This window comes from Heptranchias perlo, chromosome 7, assembly GCF_035084215.1.
Source record: "Heptranchias perlo isolate sHepPer1 chromosome 7, sHepPer1.hap1, whole genome shotgun sequence".
Classification (NCBI taxonomy): domain Eukaryota; kingdom Metazoa; phylum Chordata; class Chondrichthyes; order Hexanchiformes; family Hexanchidae; genus Heptranchias; species Heptranchias perlo.
Window position 1 is genome coordinate 748,502 of NC_090331.1, and position 20,339 is coordinate 768,840.

General features: G+C 48.4%; 1 protein-coding gene across 4 annotated transcripts in view; it reads left to right on the forward strand.

Moving 5' to 3' along the window:
- LOC137323451 (transmembrane protein 169-like) overlaps positions 1–20,339 on the forward strand; it is a 76,852-nt gene that overhangs the window by 4,408 nt on the left and 52,105 nt on the right. For 2 of the 4 annotated variants that reach the window (XM_067986929.1, XM_067986931.1), the window contains exon 2: positions 2,287–2,400. The exons of the other annotated variants lie outside the window; for them this stretch is intronic. The gene's annotated coding sequence lies outside the window, so the exon portion shown is untranslated. The remainder of the gene's footprint in view (positions 1–2,286; positions 2,401–20,339) is intronic. 4 annotated transcript variants of the gene reach the window in all.

Here is a 20,339-nt window from a genome sequence, read left to right on the forward strand (position 1 = left end):
TGGGGGGAGGGTTGAGGGCGGTGGTGGTGGAGAGGGGGGGAGGGTTGAGGGCGGTGGTGGTGGAGAGGGGCGGAGGGTTGAGGGCGGTGGTGGTGGAGAGGGGCGTGGGGTGGTTGAGGGCGGTGGTGGTGGAGAGGGGCGGGGGGTGGTTGAGGGCGGTGGTGGTGGAGAGGGGCGGGGGGTGGTTGAGGGCGGTGGTGGTGGAGAGGGGCGGGGGGTGGTTGAGGGCGGTGGTGGTGGAGAGGGGCGGGGGGTGGTTGAGGGCGGTGGTGGTGGAGAGGGGCGGGGGGTGGTTGAGGGCGGTGTGGTGGAGAGGGGGGGGGGTGGTTGAGGGCGGTGGTGGTGGAGAGGGGCGGGGGGTGGTTGAGGGCGGTGTGGTGGAGAGGGGCGGGGGGTGGTTGAGGGCGGTGGTGGGTGGAGAGGGGCGGGGGGTGTTGAGGGCGGTGGTGGTGGAGAGGGGCGGGGGGTGGTTGTGAGCGAGGAAAAATTGAGAGAGAGCGTCGTGAGTCTGTGGAACTCCCTTTCAGGGAAGTTACAGTGAGGTGTAAAAGCCATCGAGTAGTGACAACTATCTTAATATGGACTGGAATAGTAATATAAGGGGCAAAGAGGGGGAGGAGTTTTTGAAGTGTGTTCAGGATAACTTTCTTGACCAGTACGTTTGCAGCCCCACAAGGAAGGAGGCATTGCTGGTTTTGGGGAATGAGGCGGGCCAGGTGGAGCAAGTGTCAGTGGGGGGAGCATTTAGGGAGCAGCGATCAAAGTATCAAAGGTTTAGAATAGCTATAGAAAAGGACATGGACCACTCTAAAGTAAAAATACTCAATTGGAGGAGGGCCAGTTTAAGTGGGATGAGAACTGATCTGGCCCGAATAAATTGGAATCAAAAATTGGCAGGCAAATCTGTAATTCAACAATGGGTAGCCTTTAAGGAGGAAATGGTTCAGTACAGTCCAGGTACGTTCCCATGAGGGAGAAAAGTAGGGCAAGTAGAGCCAGTGCCCCTGAGTGACAAAAGAGAGTGAGTAAGATGAAGCAGAAAAAAGGGGTGCATGACAGATATCAGGTTGATAACAAAAGTTATCAATAGAAAGTTCAGAAGGCAAATGAAAAAGGAAATGAGGGGCAAAGAGAGAGTATGAGAATAGACTGGCGGCCAACATAAAAGGGAATCCATAAGTCTTCTATAGGCATGTAAACGGGTAGTAATAGGAAGGGTTGGGCCAATTAGGGACCAAAAAGGAAAGCTGCTCATGGAGACAGAGGGCAAGACCGCGATACTAAATGAGTACTGGTCCAGTATTGGAGTATTGTGTCCAGTTCTGGGCACTGCACTTTAGGAAAGATGTGAAGGCCTTAGAGAGGGTGCAGAAGAGATCTACTGGAATGATTCTTGGGATGAGGGACTTTAGTTACATGGATAGACTGGAGAAGCTGGGGTTCTCCTTGGAACAGAGAAGGTTGAGAGGAGATTTGATGGAGGTGTTCAAAATCATGAAGGGTCCAGACAGAGTAGATAGAGTGAAACTGTTTCCATTGGTAGAAGGGTCAAGAACCAGAGGACATAGATTTAAGGTGATTGGCAAAAGAACCAAAGGTGATGTGAGGGAAAACTTTTTTGCACAGCGAAGTGGTTAGAATCTGGAATGCACTGCCCGAGGGGGTGGTGGAGGCAGATTCAATCGTGGCCTTCAAAAGAGAACTGGATAAGTGCTTGAAAGGAAAAAATTTGCAGGGCTACGGGGACTGGGCAGGGGAGTGGGGCTAGCTGGATTGCTCTTGCATATAGCCGGTACAAACTCGATGGGCCGAATGGCCGCCTTCCTTGCTGTAATCTTTGATTCTATAGAAATTAAGAGCAGGAGTAGGCCATTCGGCCCTCCGAGCCTGCTCTGCCATTCAATATGATCATGGCTGATCCTCTATCTCAATATCATATTCCCGCTCTCTCCCCATACCCCTTGATGCCTTCTGTGTCTAGAAATCTATCTAACTCCTTCTTAAATATATTCAGTGACTTGACCTCCACAGCCTTCTGTGGTAGAGAATTCCACAGGTTCACTACCCTCTGAGTGAAGAAATTTCTCCTCATCTCAGTCCTAAATATTCTACCCAGTATCCTGAGACTGTAACCTCTTGTTCTAGACCCCTCCCCCCCCCCCACCCCCCCCCCCCCCCCCCCCCCCCCCAAGCCAGGGGAAACACCCTCCCTGCATCCAGTCTGTCTAGCCCTGTCAGAATTTTATACGTTTCAATGAGATCCCCTCTCATTCTTCCAAACTCTAGTGAATACAGGCCGAGTCGACCCAATCTCTCCTCATACGACAGTCCTGCCATCCCACGAATCAGTCTGATGAGCCTTCGCTGCACGCCTTCTATGGCAAGTATATCCTTTCTAAGGTAAGGAGACCAAAACTGCACACAATACTCCAGGTGTGGTCTCACCAAGGCCCTGTATAACTACAGTAAGACATCCTTGCTCCTGTACTCAATTCCTCTTGCAATGAAGGCCAACATACCATTTACCTTCCTAACTGCTTGCTGCACCTGCATGTTTGCTTTCAGTGACTGTTGTACAAGGATACTCAGGTCCCTTTGTAAATGAACATTTCCCAATCTATTACCATTTAAATAATACTCTGCCTTTCTGTTTTTCCTTCCGAAGTGGATAACTTCACATTTATCCATGTTATACTGCATCTGCCATGTATTTGCCCACTCACTCAACTTGTCTAAAATCGCCTTGAAGCCTCTTTGCATCCTCCTCACAACTCACAAGCCCACCTAGTTCTGTGTCGTCAGTAAACTTGGAAATATTACATTTGGTTCCCTTATCCAAATCATTGATCTAAATTGTGAATAGCTGGAGCCCAGGCACTGATCCCTGCGTTACCCCACTAGTCACCATCTGCCATCCCAAAAAAGACTCATTTATTCCTACTCTGTTTCCTGTCTGTTAACCAATTTTCAATCCAGGCCAGCATTTATTGCCCATCCCTAATTGCCCTTGAGAAGGTGGTGGTGAGCCACTCTTGAACTGCTGCAGTCCGTGTGGTGAAGGTTCTCCCACAGTGCTGTTAGGGAGAGAGTTCCAGGATTTTGACCCAGCGACGACGAAGGAATGGCGATATGCTTCCAAGTCGGGTTGATGTGTGACTTGGAGGGGAACATGCAGGTGGTGTTCCCATGTGCCTGTTGCCCTTGTCCTTCTGGTGGTAGAGGTCGTGGGTTTGGGAGGTGGTGTCGAAGAAGCCCTTGTCTTCACTAATCTTTTTCTTTTCACATAGAATCATAGAAGTTTACAACATGGAAACAGGCCCTTCGGCCCAACATGTCCATGTCGCCCAGTTTATACCACTAAGCTAGTTCCAATTGCCTGCACTTGGCCCATATCCCTCTATACCCATCTTACCCATGTAACTGTCCAAATGCTTTTTAAAAGACAAAATTGTACCCGCCCCTACTACTTCCTCTGGCAGCTCGTTCCAGACACTCACCACCCTTTGAGTGAAAAAATTGCCCCTCCGGACCTTTTTGTATCTCTCCCCTTGTACATACTTGTAGAAGCTTTTACAGTCTGCTTTTATGTTCCTTGCAAGTGTACTCTCATGCTCTATTTTCCCCCTCTTAATCAATCTCTTGCTTTTTTGCTGTATTCTAAACTGCTCCCAATCCTCAGGCTTGCTATTTTTTTCTGGCAACTTTATATAACTCCTCTTTGGAACTAATACTATCCTGAATTTCTTTTGTTAGCCATGGTTGGGCTGCTTTTCCTTTTGTGTTCTTGTGCCAGAAAGGAATGTATAATTGCAATTCATGCGTTCGTTCCTTAAATGTTAGCCATTGCCTATCCACCGTCATGCCTTTTAATGAAGCTTCCCAGTCTATCATAGCCATCTCACTCCTCATAAACCCTAGTTTCGGATTGGACTACTTCACTTTCCATCTTATTGAAGAATTCTATCATGTTATGGTCACTCTTCCCTAAGGGACCCCGCAAAACAAGATTATTAATTAACCCCTTCTCATTGCACAATACCCAATCTAGGATAGCCTGTTCCCTGGTTGGCTCCTCAACGTACTGGTCTAAAATAACCATCTCGTACACACTCCAGGAATTTATCATCCGCAGTATTATTGCTAATTTGGTTTGGCCAGCCTATATGTAGATTAGTCACCCATGATTACTGTGGTACCCTTGTTACATGCATCTCTAATTTCCTGTTTGCCATCCCCTACGTTACCACTACTGTTTGGAGGCCTAGCGACAACTCCCACCAGTGTTTTCTGCCCCTTGGTGCTTCTTAACTCCACTCAGACTGATTCTACATCTTGATTTTCTGAGCCAATATCCTTTTTCACTATTGCTCTGATTTCATCCTTTACTAACAATGCCACCCCACCTCCTTTTTCCTTTTTGCCTGTCCTTCTAAATATCAAATACCCTTGGATTGTCAGCTCCCAGCCTTGGTCATCCTGCAGCCATGTCTCTGTAATCGCAATTACATCTTATCTGTTTACATCTATTTGCACTGTTAATTCGTCTACCTTATTACGAATGCTTCATGAATTCAGATACAGTGCCTTTAGATTTGTCTTTTGGACATTTTTAGACATCTTAACATTTTTTTTGTACTATGGCCCTATTTGCCTTATTACCATTTTTTTTCTTACCCGGAACCTATTTGTTAGTGCACTCTTTTGGTTGTACGCACTGTCCCTTCCTGACACAATCTGGTTATCCTTACCCCAATCACTTTCTTGCACTGCTTCCTTGTCTTTTCTCTTTAGCAGTCCAGATTTCTCTCCACCGGGACCCTCTTTTGTTCCCCCCAGCCGCCCCCCAATTTAGTTTAAAGCCCTATCTACCGCCCTAGTTATTCGATTCGCTAGAACTCTGGTCCCAGCATGGTGCAGTCCGTCCCAAAGGAACAGCACTCGTTCCCCAGTACTGGTGCCTGTGCCCCACGAATCGAAACCCACTTCTCCCACACCAATCTTTGAGCCACGCATTCATCTCTCTGATCTTATTGACCCTAAGCCAATTTGCTTGTGGCTCAGGTAATAATCCAGAGATTATTACCTTTGTGGTTCTGCTTTTTAATTTAGTCCCTAGCTGCTGTTTGGAACTCTCTTCCGCAAACGGCAATTGATACTAGCTCAATTGCTAAATTTAAATCTGAGCTAGATAGCTTTTTGGCAACCAAAGGTATTAAGGGATATGGGCCAAAGGCAGGTATATGGAGTTAGATCACAGATCAGCCATGATCTTATCAAATGGCGGAGCGGGCTCGAGGGGCTGAATGGCCTACTCCTGTTCCTATGCTCAAACACTCTCAGCAGAACCTTATTCTTAGTCCTACCTATGTCGTTGGTACCTACGTGGACCACGACAATTGGATCCTCCCCCTCCCACTCCAAGTTCTCCTCCAGCCCGGAGGAGATGTCCTTAACCCTGGCACCCGGTAGGCAACGTAGCCTTCGGGACTCATTCTCCTGGCTGCAGAGAGCAGTGTCTATCCCCCTAACTATACTGCCGCCTATTACAACCACCTTCCTTTTTACTCTTTTCCCCACTTGAACAGCTTCCTGTACTACGGTGCCGTGGTCAGTTTGCTCGCCCTCCCCGCAGTCCCTGCACTTGTCCACAAGGGTTGCAAGACCCTTGAATCTTTTGGACAAGCGCAGGGACTGAGGCTCCTGCAATATTACCTCCTGGATCCCCGTACCTGCCTCACTCACTGACCATGTGTCAATTTTAAAGTATTTAATCTAAGGGGTGTGGCTGCCTCCTGCAGCAAAAGGTCCAGGTAGCTTCTCCCTCCCAGATGTCCCGCAATGTCCGCAGCTTGGACTCCAGCTCCTCAACTCGGAGCCGCAGTTCCTCGAGCTGCAGATATAGTCGCCCTGGACAAAACTGTCCACAAGCTCCCACATATTGCAGCAACAACATATCTCCTGCCCTCCCATTATTTTATTTAATTAATTAGTTTAGTGTTAATCAAATTATCTACCTCGTTTAATTAATTAAATTAAGTTTAGTTTTTAAAATTTAGTTTTATTTTATTCCTTCATGGGATGTGAGCATCGCTGGCAAGGCCAGCATTTATTGCCCATCCCTAATTGCCCTGGAGAAGGTGGTGGTAAGCCACCTTCTTGAACCGCTGCAGTCTGTGGTGCAGGATCTCCCACAGTGCTGTAAGGTAGGGCGTTCCAGGATTGTGACCCAGTGACGATCGACGAACGGCTATACATTTCCAAGTCGGGATGGTGTGTGACTTTTTTTTATTCGTTCACGGGATGTGGGCGTCGCTGGCAAGGCCGGCATTTATTGCCCATCCCTAATTGCCCTTGAGAAGGTGGTGGTGAGCCGCCTTCTTGAACCGCTGCAGTCCGTGTCGTGACGGTTCTCCCACAGTGCTGTTAGGAAGGGAGTTCCAGGATTTTGACCCAGCGACAATGAAGGAACGGCGATATATTTCCAAGTCGGGATGGTGTGTGACTTGGAGGGGAACGTGCAGGTGGTGTTGTTCCCATGCGCCTGCTGCCCTTGTCCTTCGAGGTGGTAGAGGTCGCGGGTTTGGGAGGTGCTGTCGAAGAAGCCTTGGCGAGTTGCTGCAGTGCATCCTGTGGATGGTGCACACTGCAGCCACAGTGCGCCGGTGGTGAAGGGAGTGAATGTTTAGGGTGGTGGATGGGGTGCCAATCAAGCGGGCTGCTTTATCTTGGATGGTGTCGAGCTTCTTGAGTGTTGTTGGAGCTGCACTCATCCAAGCAAGTGGAGAGTATTCCATCACACTCCTGACTTGTGCCTTGTAGATGGTGGAAAGGCTTTGGGGAGTCAGGAGGTGAGTCACTCGCCGCAGAATACCCAGCCTCTGACCTGCTCTCGTAGCCACAGTATTTATATGGCTGGTCCAGTTAAGTTTCTGGTCAATGGTGACCCCCAGGATGTTGATGGTGGGGGATTCGGCGATGGTAATGCCGTTGAATGTCAAGGGGAGGTGGTTAGAATCTCTCTTGTTGGAGATGGTCATTGCCTGGCACTTATCTGGCGCGAATGTTACTTGCCACTTATGAGCCCAAGCCTGGATGTTGTCCAGGTCTTGCTGCATGCGGGCTCGGACTGCTTCATTATCTGAGGGGTTGCGAATGGAACTGAACACTGTGCAGTCATCAGCGAACATCCCCATTTCTGACCTTATGATGGAGGGAAGGTCATTGATGAAGCAGCTGAAGATGGTTGGGCCTAGGACACTGCCCTGAGGAACTCCTGCAGCAATGCCCTGGGGCTGAGATGCTTGGCCTCCAACAACCACTACCATCTTCCTTTGTGCTAGGTATGACTCCAGCCACTGGAGAGTTTTCCCCCTGATTCCCATTGACTTCAATTTTACTCGGGCTCCTTGGTGCCACACTCGGTCAAATGCTGCCTTGATGTCAAGGGCAGTAACTCTCACCTCACCTCTGGAATTCAGCTCTTTTGTCCATGTTTGGACCAAGGCTGTAATGAGGTCTGGAGCCGAGTGGTCCTGGCGGAACCCAAACTGAGCATCGGTGAGCAGGTTATTGGTGAGTAAGTGCCGCTTGATAGCACTGTCGACGACACCTTCCATCACTTTGCTGATGATTGAGAGTAGACTGATGGGGCGGTAATTGGCCGGATTGGATTTGTCCTGCTTTTTGTGGACAGGACATACCTGGGCAATTTTCCACATTGTCGGGTGGATGCCAGTGTTGTAGCTGTACTGGAACAGCTTGGCTGGAGGCGCAGCTAGTTCTGGAGCACAAGTCTTCAGCACTACAGCTGGGATGTTGTCGGGGCCCATAGCCTTTGCTGTATCCAGTGCACTCGGCCGTTTCTTGATATCACGTGGAGTGAATCGAATTGGCCGAAGACTGGCTTCCGTGATGGTGGGGATATCGGGAGGAGGCTGAGATGGATCATCCACTCGGCACTTCTGGCTGAAGATGGTTGCAAACGCTTCAGCCTTGTCTTTTGCACTCACGTGCTGGACTCCGCCATCATTGAGAATGGGGATGTTTGCAGAGCCTCCTCCTCCCGTTAGTTGTTTAATTGTCCACCACCATTCACGACTGGATGTGGCAGGACTGCAGAGCTTTGATCTGATCCGTTGGTTGTGGAATCGCTTAGCTCTGTCTATAGCATGTTGCTTCTGCTGTTTAGCATGCATGTAGTCCTGAGTTGTAGCTTCACCAGGTTGGCACCTCATTTTTAGGTACGCCTGGTGCTGCTCCTGGCATGCTCTTCCACACTCCTCATTGAACCAGGGTTGATCCCCTGGCTTGTTGGTAATGGTAGAGTGAGGAATATGCCGGGCCATGAGGTTACAGATTGTGCTGGAATACAATTCTGCTGCTGCTGATGGCCCACAGCGCCTCATGGATGCCCAGTTTTGATCTGTCCTGAATCTATCCCATTTAGCACGGTGGTAGTGCCACACAACACGTTGGATGGTGTCCTCAGTGCGAAGACGGGATTTCATCTCCACGAGGACTGTGCGGTGGTCACTCCTACCAATACTGTCATGGACAGATGCATTTGCGACAGGTGGATTGGTGAGGACGAGGTCAAGTTAGTTTTTCCCTCGTGTTGGTTCGCTCACCACCTGCCGCAGGCCCAGTCTAGCAGCTATGTCCTTCAGGACTCGGCCAGTAGTGGTGCTACCGAGCCACTCTTGGTGATGGACATTGAAGTCCCCCACCCAGAGTACATTTTGTGCCGTTGCTACCCTCAGTGCTTCCTCCAAGTGGTGTTCAACATGGAGGAGGACTGATTCATCAGCTGAGGGAGGATGGTAGGTGGTAATCAGCAGGAGGTTTCCTTGCCCATGTTTGACCTGATGCCATGAGATTTCATGGGGTCCAGAGTCAATGTTGAGGACTCCCAGGGCCACTCCCTCCTGACTGTATATCACTGTACCGCCACCTCTGGTGGGTCTGTCCTGCCGGTGGGACAGGACATCCCCAGGGATGGTGATGGAAGAGTCTGGGATGTTGGCTGAAAGATGTGATTCTGAGAGTATGGCTATGTCAGGCTGTTGCTTGACTTGTCTGTGGGACAGCTCTCCCAATTTTGGCACAAGTCCCCAGATGTTAGTAAGGAGGACCTTGCAGGGTCGACTGGGCTTGGTGTTTTGCCATTGTCGTGTCCGGTGCCTAGTGGTCCGTCCGGTTTTATTCTTATTATGACTTTTCGTAGCGAGATTTTACAACTGAGTGGCTTGCTCGGACATTTCAGAGGGCAATTAAGAATCAACCACATTGCTGTGGGTCTGGAGTCACATATAGGCCAGACCGGGTAAGGGCGGCAGGCTTCCTTCCCTAAAGGACATTAGTGAACCAGATGGGTTTTTACGACAATCCGGTAGTTTCATGGCCATCATTACTGATACTAGTATTTTAATTCCAGATTTTTTATTTAATTAATTGAATTTAATTAATTAATTGAATTTAAATTCGCCAGCGGGATTTGAACTCATGACTCTGGATTTTAGTCCAGGCCTCTGGATTACTAGCCCAGTAACATAACCACTATGCTACCGATGTGCCTGCTGTCCTGGTCCTTCTAGGTGGCTTTGGGAGGTACTTTTGAGGAAGCCCTGGCGAGTTGCTGCAGTGCATCCTGTGGATGGTACACACTGCAGCCACGGTGCGCCGGTGGTGAAGGGAGTGAATGTTTAGGGTGGTGGATGGGTTGCCAATCAAGCGGGCTGCTTTGTCCTGGATGGTGTTGAGCTTCTTGAGTGTTGTTGGAGCTGCACTAATCCAGGCAAGTGGAGAGTATTCCATCACAATCCTGACTTGTGCCTTGTAAATGGTGGAAAGGCTTTGGGGAGTCAGGAGGTGAGTCATTTGCCGCAGAATACCCAGCCTCTGACCTGCTCTCGTAGCCACAGTATTTATGAGGCTGGTCCAGTTAAGTTTCTGGTCAATGGTGACCCCCAGGATGTTGATAGGGGATTCAGCAATGGTAATGCTGTTGAATGTCAAGGGGAGGTGGTTAGACTCTCTTGGAGATGGTCATTGCCTTCAACTTGTCTGGAGCAAATTTTACTTGCCGCTTATCAGCCCAAGCCTGGATGTTGTCCAGGTGTTGCTGCATGCAGGCATGGACTGCTTCATTATCTGAGGGGTTGTGAATGGAACTGACCTAATGGAGGGAAGGTCATTGATGAAGCAGCTGAAGATGGTTCGGCCTAGGACACTGCCCTGAGGAACTCCTGCAGCAATGTCCTGGGGCTGAGATGATTGGCCTCCAACAACCACTACCATCTTCCTTTTGTGCTCTGTATGACTCCAGCCACTGGAGAGTTTTCCCTCTGATTTCTTGGTGCCACACTCGGTCAAATGCTACCTTGATGTCAAGGGCAATTACAGTCATCTCATCTCACATCACCTCTGGAATTCAGCTCTTTTGCCCTTGTTTGGACCAAGACTGTAATGAGGTTTGGAGCTGAGAGGTCCTGGCGGAACCCAAACTGAGCATCGGTGAGCAGGTTATTGGTGAGTAAGTGCCGCTTGATAGCACTGTCGACGACACCTTCCATCGCTTTGCTGATTGAGAGTGGGCTGATGGGGCGGTAATTGGCCGGATTGGATTTGTCCTTTTTGTGGACAGGACATACCTGGGCAATTTTCCACATTGTCTGGTAGATGCCAGTGTTGTAGCTGTACAGGAACAGCTTGGCTCGAGGCGCGGCTAGTTCTGGAGTACAAGTCTTCAGCACTACAGCTGAGATGTTGTCGGGGCCTATAGCCTTCGTTGTTTCTTGATATCACGTGGAGTGAATAGAATTGGCTGGAGACAGGCTTCTGTGATGGTGGGGATATTGGGAGGAGGCCGAGATGGATCATATATTTGGCACTTCTGGCTGAAGATGGTTACAAATGCTTCAGCCTTGTCTTTTGCACTCTCGTGCCGGACTGTGCCGTCATTGAGGATGGGGATGTTCATGGAGCCTCCTCTTCCAGTTAGTTGTTTAATTATCCACCACCATGCACAACTGGATGTGGCAGGACTGCAGAGCTTTGATCTTTGTCCATAGCATGTTGCTTCTGCTGTTTAGCATGCATGTAGTCCTGAGTTGTAGCTTCACCAGGTTGGCACCTCATTTTTAGGTACGCCTGGTGCTGCTCCTGGCATGCTCTTCTTCACTCCTCATTGAACCAGGATTGATCCCCTGGCTTGTTGGTAATGGTAGAGTGAGGAATATCCCGTGCCATGAGGTTAGAGATTGTGCTGGAAATCAAATCTGCTGCTGCTGATGGTCCACAGCGCCTCATGGATGCCCAGTTTTGAGCTGCTAGATCTGCTCTGAATCTATCCCATTTAGCACGGTGGTAGTGCCACACAACACGTTGGACAGTGTCTTCAGTGTGAAGACAGGACTTTGTCTCCACAAGGACTGTGCAGTGGCCACTCCTATCAATACATTCATGGACAGATGCATCTGCGACAGGTAGATTAGTGAGGACGAGGTCAAGTAGGTTATATGCTGTATGTTCGCTTAAAACTTAGCCCACAGTCACTACCAATCACTTATCTTCCTCACCTGTGACGTCACAGTGCAGTTTTCTCCGTTGCAGGTCTGCTGCTGCTTTTATCCCAGCTCTCGGGCTTCAGTTTGCTGCTGCTCAGGTCCGCTACCGCTCTCAGGAAAAAGTTAGGAACGGCAAGGAGCACCTCCTTCCCCCACTTCACCAAATTCCCACTCTTGCCAAACTCTCAAGTTGTTCACTCTATGCCCGCTGCACTCGTATAATGTTGTTTTGATCCTTCAGAATTACCCTCCCTCATTCACCCTGAGTGCTCTTACACTCCCCCTCTCTTATTTTACTTATATGCATATAAAAACATTTACTAATTCACTTTATATTATCTCTACTAGCCTTATTTTATATTCCCTCATGGTCCTTCTAATCTCTCTTCATCTCACTGCACTTTCCATATTTATGATTATCTTCAGTATTAGCCCGAACTTTATCATGCCTCCCTTTTGAGTCTTTGTTGTAATCTCTATCTATCATGAAACTGTTGTTTGATGGACCTCCTTGTTAGGAATGTACTTATTTTGTACTCTATGCGTCTCATTTGAAGATTTCCCAGTAGATCCATTGATTTGTTTGCTAATTTTTCTGCCCAGTTAATTTCAGCTGGATACATTGATCTCGCACTCAGCTTTGCCTTTTGCCTGTCCAGTCCCTTTTCTTCAACTCTTACATAAGAACATAAGAACATAAGAAATTGGAGCAGGAGTAGGCCAATCGGCCCCTCGAGCCTGCTCCGCCATTCAATAAGATCATGGCTGATCTGATCCCAACCACAAATCTAAAGAACACAAGAAGTCGGAGCAGGACCCGGCCACACAGCCCCTGGGCCCTCTCCGCCACCCACAGGGCATTGACCGATCCGAACTCAGCTTCATGTCCAATTTCCTGCCCGCTCCCCATAACCCCTAATTCCCTTTACTTCTAGGAAACTGTCTATTTCTGTTTTAAATTTATCTAATGATGTAGCTTCCACAGCTTCCTGGGGCAGCAAATTCCACAGACCTACCACCCTCTGAGTGAAGAAGTTTCTCCTCATCTCAGTTTTGAAAGAGCAGCCCCTTATTCTAAGATTATGCCCCCTAGTTCTAGTTTCACCCATCTTTGGGAACATCCTTACTGCATCCACCCGATCAAGACCCTTCACAATCTTATATGTTTCAATAAGATCGCCTCTCATTCTTCTGAACTCCAATGAGTAGAGTCCCAATCTACTCAACCTCTCCTCATATGTCCGCCCCCTCATCCCCGGGATTAACCGAGTGAACCTTCTTTGTACTGCCTGGAGAGCAAGTATGTCTTTTCTTAAGTATGGAGACCAAAACTGTATGCAGTATTCCAGGTGCGGTCTCACCAATACCTTATATAACTGCAGCAATACCTCCTTGTTTTTATATTCTATCCCCCTAGCAATAAAAGCCAACATTCCGTTGGCCTTCTTGATCACCTGCTGCACCTGCATACCAACTTTTTGATTTTCTTGCACTAGGACCCCCAGATCCCTTTGTACTGCAGTACTTTCCAGTCTCTCGCCATTAAGAAAATAACTTGCTCTCTGATTTTTCCTGCCACAGTGCATAACCTCACATTTTCCAATATTATATTGCATCTGCCAAATCTCCGCCCACTCACCCAGCCTGTCTATATCCCCTTGCAGGTTTTTTATGTCCTCCTCACTCTCTACTTTCCCTCCCATCTTTGTATCATCTCTTCATTGTCTTTTTCTATTCCAGCCTTGAACTTAACGATGTTGTGATCACTATTTCTCAATTGTTCTCCTACTCTTTATCAGTTAGTTGTCCCAGATTATTCCCAGGAATTTCTTTCCCTTAAAGCAAAAAGCAAATAACTGCAGATTCTGGAAACACTCAACGAGGCAGGCAGCATCTGTGGAGAAAACAGGCGGTGGTGTTTAGGGTGTGAACGTTTTGTCAGAACTGAAGATATTACAGATGATCAGCATTTAAAAAGCAGAACAAAGGGAGGGGGAGGGAAAAACAGACAAACGAGAAAAAAAATAGAATTAGAATTTTTTTTTATTTGTTCATGGGATGGGGGTGTCGCTGGCGAGGCCGGCATTTATTGCCCATCCCTAATTGCCCTTACGAAGGTGGTGGTGAGCTGCCTTCTTGAACCGCTGCAGTCCGTGTGGTGAAGGTTCTCCCACAGTGCTGTTAGGAAGGGAGTTCTACGATTTTGACCCAGCGACGATGAAGGAAAGGCGATATATTTCCAAGTCAGGATGGTGTGTGACTTGGAGGGGAACGTGCAGGTGGTGGTGTTCCCATGTACCTGCTGCTCTTGTCCTTCTAGGTGGTAGAGGTCACGGGTTTGGGAGGTGCTGTCGAAGAAGCCTTGGCGAGTTGCTGCAGTGCATCCTGTGGATGGTACACACTGCAGCCACAGTGCGCCGGTGGTGAAGGACGTGAATGTTTGGGGGGTTGGATGGGGTGCCAATCAAGCGGGCTACTTTGTCCTGGATGGTGTTGAGCTTCTTGAATGTTGTTGGAGCTGCACTCATCCAGGCAAGTGGAGAGTATTCCATCACACTCCTGACTTGTTGCTTGTAGATGGTGGAAAAGTCGATGGGGAGTCACGAGGTGAGTCACTCGCCGCAGAATATCCAGCCACTGACCTGATCTTGGACCCACAGTATTTATATGGCTGGTCCAGTTAAGTTTTTGGTCAATGGTGACCCCCCCCCCCAGGATGTTGGTGGGGGATTTGGCGATGGTAATGCCATTGAATCTCATGGGGAGGTGGTTAGACTCTCTCTTGTTGGAGATGGTCATTGCTTGGCACTTGTCTTGCGTGAATGTTACTTGCCACTTATCAGCCCAAGCCTGGATGTTGTCCAGGTCTTGCTGCATGCAGGCTCGGACTGCTTTATTTGAGGGGTTGCGAATGGAACTGAACTCTGTGCAATCATCAGCGAACATCCTCATTTCTGACCTTATGATGGAGGGAAGGTCATTGATGAAGCAGCTGAAGATGGTTGGGCCTAGGACACTGCCCTGAGGAACTCCTGCAGCAATGTCCTGGGGCTGAAATGATTGGCCTCCAACAACCACTACCATCCTCCTTTGTGCTAGGTATGACTCCAGCCACTGGAGAGTTTTCCCCCTGATTCCCATTGACTTCAATTTTACTCGGGCTTCTTGGTGCCACACTCGGTCAAATGCTGCCTTGATGTCAAGGGCAGTCACTCTCCCCTCACCTCTGGAATTCAGCTCATTTGTCCATGTTTGGACCAAGGCTGTAATGAGGTCTGGAGCCGAGTGGTCCTGGCAGAACCCAAACTGAGCATCGATGAGCAGGTTGTTGGTGAGTAAGTGCCGCTTGATAGCACTGTCGACGACACCTTCCATCACTTTGCTGACGATTGAGAGTGGACTGGGGCAGTAATTGACCGGATTGGATTTGTTCTGCTTTTTGTGGACATGACATACCTGGGCAATTTTCCACATTGTCGGGTAGATGTCAGTGTTGTAGCTGTACAGGAACAGCTTGGCTAGAGGCACAGCTAGTTCTGGAGCACAAGGCTTCAGCACTACAGCCGGGATGTTGTCGGGGCCCATAGCCTTTGCTGTATCCAGTGCACTCAGCCGTTTCTTGATATCACGTGGAGTGAATCGAATTGGCTGAAGACTGGCTTCTGTGATGGTGGGGATATCGGGAGGAGGCCGAGATGGATCATCCACTCGGCACTTCTGGCTGAAGATGGTTGCAAACGCTTCAGCCTTGTCTTTTGCACTCACGTGCTGGACTCCGCCATCATTGAGGATGGGGATCTTTGCAGAGCCTCCTCCTCCCGTCAGTTGTTTAATTGTCCACCACCATTCACGACTGGATGTGGCAGGACTGCAGAGCTTTGATCTGATCTGTTGGTTTTGGAATCGCTTAGCTCTGTCTGTAGCATGTTGCTTCCGCTGTTTAGCATGCACGTAGTCCTGAGTTGTAGCTTCACCAGGTTGGCACCTCATTTTTCGGTACGCCTGGTGCTGCTCCTGGCATGCTCTTCTACACTCTTCATTGAACCAGGATTGATCCCCTGGCTTGTTGGTAATGGTAGAATGAGGAATATGCCGGGCCATGAGGTTACAGATTGTGCTGGGATACAATTCTGCTGCTGCTGATGGCATCCATGAGGCGCTGTGGGCCCAGTTTTGAGCTGCTAGATCTGTTCTGAATGTATCCCATTTAGCACGGCGGTAGTGCTACACAACATGTTGGATGGTGTCCTCAGTGCGAAGACAGGTCTTCGTCTCCACGAGGACTGTGCGGTGGTCACTCCGACCAATACTATCAGGGACAGATGCATCTGCGACAGGTAGATTGGTGAGGACGAGGTCAAGTTAGTTTTCCCCTTGTGTTGGTTCGCTCACCACCTGCCGCAGGCCCAGTCTGGCAGCTATGTCCTTCAGGACTCGGCCAGCTTGGTCAGTAGTGGTGCTACCGAGCCACTCTTGGTGATGGACATTGAAGTCCCCCACCCAGAGTACATTCTGTGCCCTTGTTACACTCAGTGCTTCCTCCAAGTGGTGTTCAAATGGAGGAGGACGGATTCATCAGCCGAGGGAGAGCGGTAGGTGGTAATCAGCAGGTGGTTTCTTTGCCGATGTTTGACCTGATGCCATGAGATTTCATGGGGTCTTCAATTCTTCATCCCACTTCCATTTTGACATTGTTCCGTGACACTCAATGCAAACTCAAGGCACAGCACCATACCTTTCCACTGGGCAATTTGCAGCTCTCTGCCTTTAATGTTGACTTTAATAACTTCAGACCTTAACCACCATTCCCATTTTCTCTTTGGCAGTAAGTGCTTAGGACGTATAATGGGTGTGCTGGTGTTTCTGGCGATGGTATTTGGGGTGGGGGGGGTGAAAGAGAGCAAATTGGTGCTTGTGTGGAGACTGGGACCTTCCGTTGGAACACTGCTGGTAATGTGCTCTTCACCCTTAGTGTCAAACTACCTTTTTATCTTCGACCAGACTTCTGGGCTGCTGGATGCCGCTTTGCTTTACTAGTTTCTCGTGCTTTATTTCGAGCTACCTCTCCCCATCTCCTTCAGCTAGTCACGCGTTCGCTTTGTCTCTTACACCTCCTATTGTCTCGTGCTAATATCGCTTAATCATAGGTTACAGCACGGAAGGAGGCCCTTCGAGTCCGCGCCAGCTCGATGCAAGAGCAATCCAGCTCATTTCGCTCCCCAGCCCTTTTGAAGGCCATGATTGATTCTGCCTCCACTACCCCCTCGGGCAGTGCATTCCAGATCCTAACCACCCGCTGTGTTTTTTTTTAAAAAGTTTTTCTTCATGTCACCTTTGGTTCTTTTGCCACTCACCTTAAATCTATGTCCTCTGCTCCTTGACCCTTCCGCCAATGGGAATAGTTTCCGTCTGTCGAGACCCTCCATGATTTTGAATACCTCTCAAATCTCCTCGCAATCATCTCTGTTCCCCAAGTAGAACAACCCCAGCTTCTCCAATCTACCCACATAACTAAAGTCCCTCATCCCTGCAGTCATTCTAGTAAATCTCTTCTGCACCCTCTCTAAGGCCTTCACATCTTTCCTAAAGTGCGGTGCCCAGAACTGAACACACTGCTCCAGTTGTGGCCGAACCAGTGTTTTATAAAGGTTCATCATGACTTCCATACTTTTGTACTCTCTGCCTCTATTTATAAAGCTCTGGATCCTGTATGCTTTTTTAACCACTTTCTCAACCTGCCCTACCACCTTCAACAATTTGAGCACATATACCCCCAGATCTCTCTGTTCCTGTACCCCTTTTAGAATTGTGCCCTCTAGTTTATATTGCCTCTCCTCGTTCTTACTACCAAAATGTATCACTTTGCGTTTTTCTATGTTAAATTTCATCTGCCACGTGTTCACCCTTGCCACCAGCCAATCTGTATCCTCTTGAAGTCTATCCCTAGCCTCCTCACTGTTTACTACCCTTCCAAGTTTTGTGTTATCTGCAAATTTTGAAATTGTGCCCTGTACACCCAAGTCCAAGTCATTAATATATATTAAGAAAAGCAGTGGTCCCAGCACCAACCCCTGGGGAACACCACTGTACACCTCCCTCCAATCCAAAAAACAACCATTTGCCACTACTCTGTTTCCTGTCCCTTAGCCAATTCTGTATCCATGTTGCTACAGCCCCCTTTGTTCCATGGGCCTCAATCTTGATGATAAGCCTACCATGCAGCACTTTATCAAACGCCTTTTGACAGTCCATATACACCACACCAACTACATTGCCCTCATCTACCCTCTCGTTACCTCATCACAAAACTGTATCAGGTTAGTTAAACACTATTTGCCTTTAACAAATCTGTGCTGGCTTTCCCTAATCAATCCACCCTCGTCCAAGTGACTGTTTGCCACTTGAGCACTTTGCAACTCTACTTCTATTTCTAATTCTATTTCTTGTGTGTATTTCCCCCTAACCCCCTCCCTTTTCAGTTCATTTATAAAAGCTTCCAGTTTTGACATGGCCACACCCAAAACATCAACTTCTGTCCTCTGCCGATGTTGCCTGACCTGCTTAGTGTTTCCAACATTTTCTGGTTTTATTTCAGTGCTTCTTTCCTTGCTGGATTACAAACATACTGAGCTAGGAAGCAATCCACATGCATTATTCCAGTCTGTATAGATCAATGTCAAATTCAGTGGACACACCGGGCCTGAAGTGACATCCAAGCGCTTGGCGTGGGCCACATTCAGCAAATGTTATTTGGACACGGGTAGAAACTGGTAAACGTTTCACCTGTTTTTTTTTTTTGGGGTGCAATGTAAACTAATTTTTTGGCGCGAGGTCCTGCACCTAATGTGGCCGCTGTCATGTTGGTCCTCACTGCTTTGGATTAATTTAAATATGCAGAGATGGGTCCTGTGCCTATTTCAGAACTCATCTGCTAAATGTGAGAAACCACATAGAGCATGCAGTGTGCAAACTCCAACTAGTTTCTCCAGTTCTATAGCTGAAGCAGTGGTTAGAAAGCGTGCCTCCCAGCTCCACAGCACTCCCACGGGTCCCTGTCAGCCAGTGCTCTGTCCTGCTGTATTCGCTAACGCTCACTGCCCGGCGATACAACAGGCCCAAATCTGATTGCCAAGATCAGCCGAGTTGCCTCTGGAGTCGGGACAGACGCCGGTAATTCCCTCTATTAATATGAAGCCTGACACCCAATCTCTGAGCCTCGGGCCCCGGCTACAAATTCTGCGAGATCCCGAGCGAGGAACAGACAGGTGAGATGGGGGCATCAGACCCAGGTTTGTTGCCCAGAGGGAGAGGGGGGCCTGCAGTTTATGGCTACTCCCCTCCTGTCCCAACCCAACTTGGAGTGGTGGTTGGAGCTTACGATGTGCAATTCCTCGAGCATAGGGGCACATAGGAACAGGAAGAATCCATTCAGCCCTCGAGCTTGTTCTGCCATTCATTTGGCTGATCTGATCTTAACTCCATCTTACCTGCCTTGGTTCTGTAACCATTAATACCCTTGGCTAACAAAAATCTATCTGATTTTTGAAATTTTTAACTGACCCCCAGCCTCAACAGCTTTTTGGTGGAGAGTGTTCCAGGTTTCCACTACCTGTTTGAGTGAAGAATTGCTTCCTGACATCACCCCTGTAAGGCCCAGCTCTAACTTTAAGGTTATGCTCCCTTCTCCTGGACTCCTCTGCCAGGGGAAATAGTTGATCTATCCTAACACATTCTTTAATCATCTTAAAACAGCTCAATCAGACACCCTTTAATCATCTACACTCAAGGGAATACAGGCTTAGTTCATGCAACTTTTCCTCATAATTTAACCCTTTTAGCTCCGGTATCATTCTGGTGAATCTGCACTGCACCCCTCCAAGGCCAGTATATCCTTCCTGAGGTATGGTGCCCGGAACTGAATGCAGTTCTCCAGATGGGTTCTCACCAGAGTTCTGTACACCCTTTGTATTCCAGCCCATTTGAAATAAAGCCCAACATTCCATTGGCCTTTTAAATTATTTTTTGTACTTGTCCACTAACTTTGTGATTCCAGTACATGGACCCCTAAATCTCTCTGTTCATCCACAGTTCCGAGCTTCTTGCCATTTAAAAAATACTCTGATCTATCTTTCTTGGGTCAAAAGTGGAAGACCTTGCACTTTCCCACGTTGAAATCCATCTGCAACAGTTTTGCCCACTCACTTAATCTATCAATATCCTTTTGCAACTTTCTGCTCCCATCTACAGTGTTTACTGCCACCTAACTTAGTGTCATCAGCAAACTTAGATATATGGTTCTCTGGTCCTTCATCCAAGTCATTTATAAATATAGTGAAAAGCTGAGGCCCCAGTACAGATCCCTGGCGGACACCACTAATCACATCCTGCCAATTGGAGTACATACCATTATCCTTACTCTCTGTCTCATACTTTCTAACCTGTGAGATTTGTTATTCTCCGTTCCCTTGTTCCCCATTCACCCACCAGTGAAAAAAATCTTAGGTTGTTTACCCCCAGCCCCCACTCCATGTCTCGCTCCCACAAACCGTACCTCTTTCCGGTCACTCCTGAGCGCGAAGGCTGCACATCTGTGCCGGCAGGAAGGGGCACTGACGTCATGGAGCTGGGGAGGAGTGCGACTGTGCCACAAAATCTAACAGTGCAGGTTTCCTGGTCTGTAAGAAGCAGTGCCTGAGAGACTTAGCACGGCATATTGCGGGCCGAATGGAACAGTCCCGTGGGCCAGGTGGGACCGTTATGGAATGATACAGCACA